Source organism: Montipora foliosa, chromosome 11 (assembly GCF_036669935.1).
Source record: "Montipora foliosa isolate CH-2021 chromosome 11, ASM3666993v2, whole genome shotgun sequence".
NCBI lineage: Eukaryota > Metazoa > Cnidaria > Anthozoa > Scleractinia > Acroporidae > Montipora > Montipora foliosa.
Window position 1 is genome coordinate 47,381,697 of NC_090879.1, and position 7,122 is coordinate 47,388,818.

The following is a 7,122-nucleotide window of genomic DNA, read 5'->3' on the forward strand; positions in this document are numbered from 1 at the left end:
TTTTTCTTTGTAGAAAAAGAAATATCAATCCAAAGTCTCAAGACGAACTGCTGTAATGGCTAAAGGCAGGTTTTATCATTTGTTTCTCACCCATAATTATGTAATACACTAGAAAAATATCATTTATTATAACATAACTTGGATAAAACGCGCGTTCTGATTGGTCAATTGATCATTAACTATTTGCCCATGGGTGCACGCTCGCTGACAACAGCTGACGTGCAATCTAACTGAAGAAGAAAATGCCCTCCCGAGCGCATCAGTCCTAGTTTTCCAAGACATATTTTCCTCCTCTTAGAATAGGGGTGAACCTCTACAGAGCTCAACATAGAAAGATATAGCCCTAAAGATTAATCAGCAGCGGAAAAGGAGAATTGAAGGTCTTAAAGCCACGAAAGAGCGTTTTGTGTTTGTACTGCTTTTGATTTGCAAAAGACAATCTAAACTCTGCTTAAATATTCAAGCCAAATCGCGGAATTGAAATGGATTTTATGAGACCAGGGAAGATGCTACAGGAAGGTAAATGGTGTTTTGGAATGTCGGCCATTTGAGTTGAAATAGTGTAACGTCGTTTTTTTGGATTGGAAAAGTCATGTTGTTTGCGATAGCTTGATCACTTTCAACAGAAGCGAAGCATGTGCAAAGACAGCGTGTTTGTGTCAACGCTCGCAAGAAAATCGAAATGTTTTCTCTCCTAAGAGCAAATTATTGTTGATTTCAATAAAATTTTTGACTGGGAAAACTGTTTGTTCATCATTTTGTCTTGTTAATTCAAAGTTGTCTTTAAAAAGCAAAGTTGTACATGCGTTGACATCGCCTGTTGACCAAACTTGATTTATGCAAATACAAGCGAAACGCGCAGGAGTGGGGTTCACGATTATGTTATAAAAGAAATGGTAAGCATGTAGTGTGCAATTATCGAGTTATGGACACACTTGGGAGGTTTGCTAAGCACTCAAGAAGCTACATGTAGAGTCGCACTTGGCTATCGCTTCGTGCAACTCTTATGCTTCTCTTGTGCTTAGCAACCTCCCGCGTGCGTCCATAACTCGATAGTTGCACGCTGCACGCTTACCATTTCTTAAATATCAATTTTTTGCTACTTTGAACAGTTGCCCTACACGATAAAATAAAATAATTCAGACCAAGGTGAACAAGCACTGAAGAATAAAATCTCCTGTAGCTACATGTACAAACAAGACTGTTAAATAAAGGAGCTTAAAGAAAGTGCTGTCTCATGTATTACTATTAAAAAACCACATATTCCCACCAGCTATCTACTAATTAGTGAATGTTTTAATTAGTGGAGAGAAATCCCTCATTCTAAGAAGGATTCTTCTGATACACCAAATAGGAAAGCAACAAAGGTTGCTAGGTTAACTGCTGCCTCATCTATTACTATTAAATAACCACTTTATTACATGTATACTAACGAATTACTAATATATTGGAGAAACGATGGAAATTAATCATCGTCACTATGATTCTTTAAGAAAGATGGACTTACTGTACACTAAGGAATACTCTTACTTTACTTTTAAATCTTAAACCCCTATAGTCAGTCAATTAGTACACTACAAATACATACATCTTTGTATTTCAGTATTTGGGAAAAAAAGGCAGAGAGAGAAGAAGGAACACAGCAGTGAGATAAGCAATGAGGATGTAAGTTTGATTTTTTTTTTCAATTTTTGGGGAATAAACAATTTGTTCATGATCATTTTTTTTTAATCAAGGCTTAAAACTTGTGTCTCTTAGCCTTTAGTTAACATAGTTTTGAAAACCTAAGGAAAACAAATTTGATTTTTTGGTCATAGTAGCACTTTAAACAACACCTACATGTAAACAGATCAGTCTGTCTCTTAGTTGATCACCTTTTGCTTCATATCCCACGTTATACATGTACATTGTAAACCGAACATGCCAGTATAATTTCAAGCGTCACTAAATATTGGTGAATATTCACTAACAAATAAATTATTTACCTCTTCTTAGGCAAATAAACACTGTTAAATGCTTTTCAGTGCAAAAATTGACATGCTAATTTAAAGAAAACCATGATGAAAACAATTTTCACTGTTGCTTTTGCTATGCTATAGAATGAGGACCAAGCAATGTTATATGATGCTGCAGCCACGAGACCATCTGCTTCTGAGGGTAAGGTGATTGCCTTTCACCTGAACAAAATTGAGAATACGAATTAAGTTTTCACTAGCAACGGAATCCAGTAAAAACTGCATTGTCAGAAGCCGAAGCGGAAGAATAAACCAATCACAATTCTTGATTCCAAGCATTGCGATTGGTTGGTTCTTCCGCTTCTGCTTGCGACTCTGACCATCTCATTTTCACTGGATCATAAGTGAGGGAGAGAAGGGGAAGGTTCTGATTCTTCCCAATCCAATTCCATCAAGCTTTTGACTCCGCTTACGACTCTGATCTTTCATTTCACTAAAGAAATAAAAAACGCGCCAAATGCATTGTTGAGTTATATAAACACGCGGGAATTTTTAAGAACACAAGAGAAGTGCGGAGAATGCTTGTCACACTTCTCAAGTGTTCTTAAAACTTCCCAAGTGCTTATATAACTCAACAATGCACGAGGAACAAGTTTTTTTATTTCTTTTATAAAATAAAAACGACCATGAAGGGACAAGAATTCGTCAGACAACAAAAATGAGCACGCGCCCTGGATGGCACAATCATGGCGCAATTTTTCCCTGATTGCGTGATACGCGTGCGTTTCTTCTGCTTAACCATCTCGAATTTTTTCATATATTTTATTAATAAGTAATCACATGATTTGTCTCGTGCAATTTGGAATAAATAAGCACTCCTGCCTCCTCGTTATTTTGGTCATTTAAAAAGTCGGAACCGAGGTATTTTCAGCGACAAAAATGAATGATGTGGCTTGTGTGCATATGTTGAGTTATAATGCACGCACCATACGTATGCTGCGTGCCTTGTGGAGTAATAATGAACTCGGCTTGACCAATCACAGTGCATGATTAACCTTGGTTATTTTATAATAGGTAATAAGTGCTGCTACAACTCCAACTATGACTCCAACTCCGTCGCTAGTGAAAACTAGCCTTAACAGGTTGAGACATTTTAGGAGCTCATTATAGCTAAAATCGGGTATCATAAGCCTTGTTGCACGTCGTTGCAGCCCTTCTATTCTTTTGATCAGAGTAACTTATTTTGGGCTCCCGATTTCAGAGGCGTACTCAAGGGCGAGAACATACAAGAGTCACATAGAGGGATCTCAGAGTTGGTGATAGCATTTTGCTCCCGCTCAAAGTGCGAAGAATGAAACCCAGCATTTTGTTAGCCTTGTTCACCTGGGCGTGAATGTGATCCCTGAAGCCAGCTTTATGACAAAATTTGTTTGAAATTTTGAACACTGAATTGCAGTATCAATGTACATGTATTTTGCTTTCAGAAGTAATATTTGATTCAGATGAGGATGACGCAATGGACATCAATGGGATAGTGTGTGAGGCACTGGTAAGTATTGCTATAATAACAATAAGAATAATAATAATAATAATAATAATAATAATATAACTTAGAGAGCCAAGAAGATTCACTGGAATAAATCTAGCACTTATGATAATTTGAACAGCAGGCTGACAGCACCATTTGAAAATTAAAAACCTAACTGAGAATAACAAAATAACTTTTTACCACAACTGCTTGTAATCTCGCAATTTGCCATTGTCGATAAGAGCCTAGACAACGCTGCACGCGTCATGCTCATGTCAATTTGTCACGCAATGTATTAGCCAATCAGGAACACTCATGATCTTGGTCATGCTCTGAAATAAACACTTTCTTTAGCGTCAAATATCGTGGTAAAAACAAATCAGGTGGTTAAGCGTTGTCTGTACTCTTATCGACAACGATATTCGTCATCACAGTGGTCAAAATGTTGTGGACTTTCGATTTGTTAAAGAGACCAAGACAATATAAAAGGACGATAGAACTAGGCCTGCAAAACAGAGTCTTAAAAGTTGTTTCCTAATGCACCCTGTATCTTGTACTTTCGAGATTCAATGTCTGCAACAGGTTTGGATTTGAAGACAACAGTGCATTTTGATTAAAAACATGTTGTGACAAGCTTTGATCCCCATTTTACCTAACACTTTCACAGGTAGACATAAAGGATAATTAACCACTATAATTTTTACCCTGCCCATTCCTCCTTGCTGTGAAACTCACTGCTGTGTATATATAATACCAAGAGGAAATTTCCTTCCTTTTTAGACCCTCTGAGTAATTATTTCGGTATTTCCTTAATTTTTTGCCACTAAGAACACAATTCTACACATAACCTAAAAAAGAACAATTATTCTTAAAATTTTTCATATTTGACACTTTGTCCAAAATAGCTAACAAATGAGGAAATAAATAAATAAGCAGTCATCATTTGCAAAGTTCTTGTGGCACCCTTCCAATGCGATCGTTTGCTGCCATGTATTAAGTCCACAAATGCATTGAAAAGCGGCAGGTATATTTTGCAGGTTGCAGGTTGAAATTTACAGTGACTGTTACATGAATAGCTACAATACCTTAGGCCAGGCCTAAAGAAACGTCTTTAGGCCTAATGAGGCATAAGGTTAGCTATTCATGTAACAGTCACGGCAAATTTCAACCTGAAACCCGCAACCTGCAACTTGAAAAGTGTAATTTACTATACCTGTGAACAATGCATTAAAAAATATAATTTAAGCTTACTATACCTATGAGAGAGCTAAGATCAATCCAAATTATTGTTTGCAATGTTCACTTCGAGGTATGAGTCTATTTCGTAGAGAACTGCGTCAAAGAGTATCAACCCAAAACACTTCAAAGAAATATGAAAAACAAGTCCTCACCTCGTGGCGCCTGACTGACGCCAGTGATGCATACGCAAAGTGCTACGCAACCTATATATAAATATACGTCTTTATGGTCGGAGGTTTGCTCAATTTTCAGACACAAAATTCATTCCCACGAAAAACAAACCAGTTTCTTGCCACGGGCACTCTTAACAAAACAAAACACATCAAGTGAAAATATTCGAAAGTGTTGCACTTCACTCGTAAGCGCAATAACGCGGTAACATGGATACTCGTTTCCAGGCTAAGGGCAAGACTGCCCTGGGGACTGGGATGCAATATCCAATATCGAGCATTCTCGTTCCCAGAGCTCCAGCACAGGGTGCAGAGGAGTCCTATTGTGTTTTTCCTGGTAAATAAACCGTACTATTGCAACGCGAATCGATCTTGTTGATTTGAATCACCGTACGTGATCAAACTACACACAAATCCTATCCACAAAACGAAAGCCGCAAACAGTATTTACCAGTAGTGTCTAACAGTCACTAACAGTAAAAAAATATACAAGGGATGAAAGCGATTTCGGTCAAATTTTGAATCGCCCATAAATAGCAATTTTGGATAAAAATGCCTTATTTCCAGCAGTTGGTGAGGAAACAATATTCTCTCCCCAGTCGTAAAAAGAAATTAACCAGAAAGCTCGCGAAATTCAACTTTTCGAGGAACCATTTTCCAAGCGTTTTACGTTCCATTTCGTTCAATGTGGACCGTTCTCATCAATTTTGTACTTTGAATGTATTCACACATTGGAGTAACGGGAAATAATATTTTTAGACAATGTTCTTGTAGCCGTCGTCGTCCTTGCTTTTAGGTTTTATGGAGGACATCAGCACCTAGAGATAAATTTTCATTTTCATTTTCTCTCCTAAATTACGCGCGACTGTCAATATCGGTTTCGGCTTGAGACTGCCACACCATAGTAATGTTAAAAAGCTTGGAATGGACGCGAAGTGATTAAAATTACACGAACTTATATTTTGAATGACGTTCTCGCAGTTCCAGTCGTCATTGCTAACGCTCCGTACTTTCTTGGCGCACGCGTCAGTGTTTTCGCTATAACTATTCAGTCATGGGCCATGCAATAGTTAAGGGGTGATTGACCAATCAGGGCGTGGGCTTTACTTTTATCATTTTAGAAATCCGGCTTTAACAAATTTTCTTCCTTTGATATATAAGGTCATCATTTACAAACATCCTGTATAAAAATTTGGCTGATTCAGGTTTCGATGCAAACTTTTCTGTGGAATCTTGCGCAACTTTCCCTACGTGGACGTGCGGCATTGAATTGTGTCCATAATAATCGGTAATGAACATTTCTTTTTTAGACCAGATCACAATACCCCCGCAACTGCAAACAAGGAAGAGCTAACCAAGGCAGTAGTGATGATAGCTCCAGCCCGGTGAACACTGATGACGATTGTCTGTCGTCAGTGTACGATCCCGATGATGATGAGGATGATGAGGATGAAGCCCAATCTAGTGAAAATGCAAGTCTTCCGGTTCTTAATTAAGAAGAAGAAAGAGGTGAATGTTACAACAATGGAGTAGTGAGACGACCTTTGACTATGCATTCTGGGTTATTGTTTGCATGGGCTAGCCGTAAACTTATTCCCCTTTTGATCGAACTGGACATAAGAAATATTAGACTTTCATGTACTCCTAAAATGTTTGGTTTGTTTTGTTTCTTACGTATGTTAAACAGGATGAGGAAAACTTCCCCACATCACGGTCACGACAAGCAGATGTTTTCAAGAAAGGTTCGTTCTATAAAATAACTAATTTTAGCGGCGAATCTGATCTTTTTGGTTTTATCGACAAAGGTGACGTGTAATTTGGCCACAGTTAAGAGATTTCAGTGATTCCAAACATTCATTGCCGCTGCCCACCAATTCAGTTGCCACCATAATTGCTAAGGAAACTAACCTAGAAGAGACGTCTTTCCCGGCTCCTTGTTTCCACCTTCTTTAGCTTGTGGGTACCCTAGAAAAAACTCTAACAAACTAAACGATTTTATATGGAAAAAACATGGTGCAAGTATAATTATGAAATCTAACTGGTCTGGCTCCCTGATGTTTTTTTTTTGAGTTTAGAATTGGTGTTATTCTGATTATTCAGATTATTTCCTATATATGATGGAAGATACCACAAGCGATATAGAGTACATTGATTGCAACATACTGTACAGTATACAATATTCTGATACCGCAGTCGAGATAATGAAATAAATTTATTTATTTATTTATTT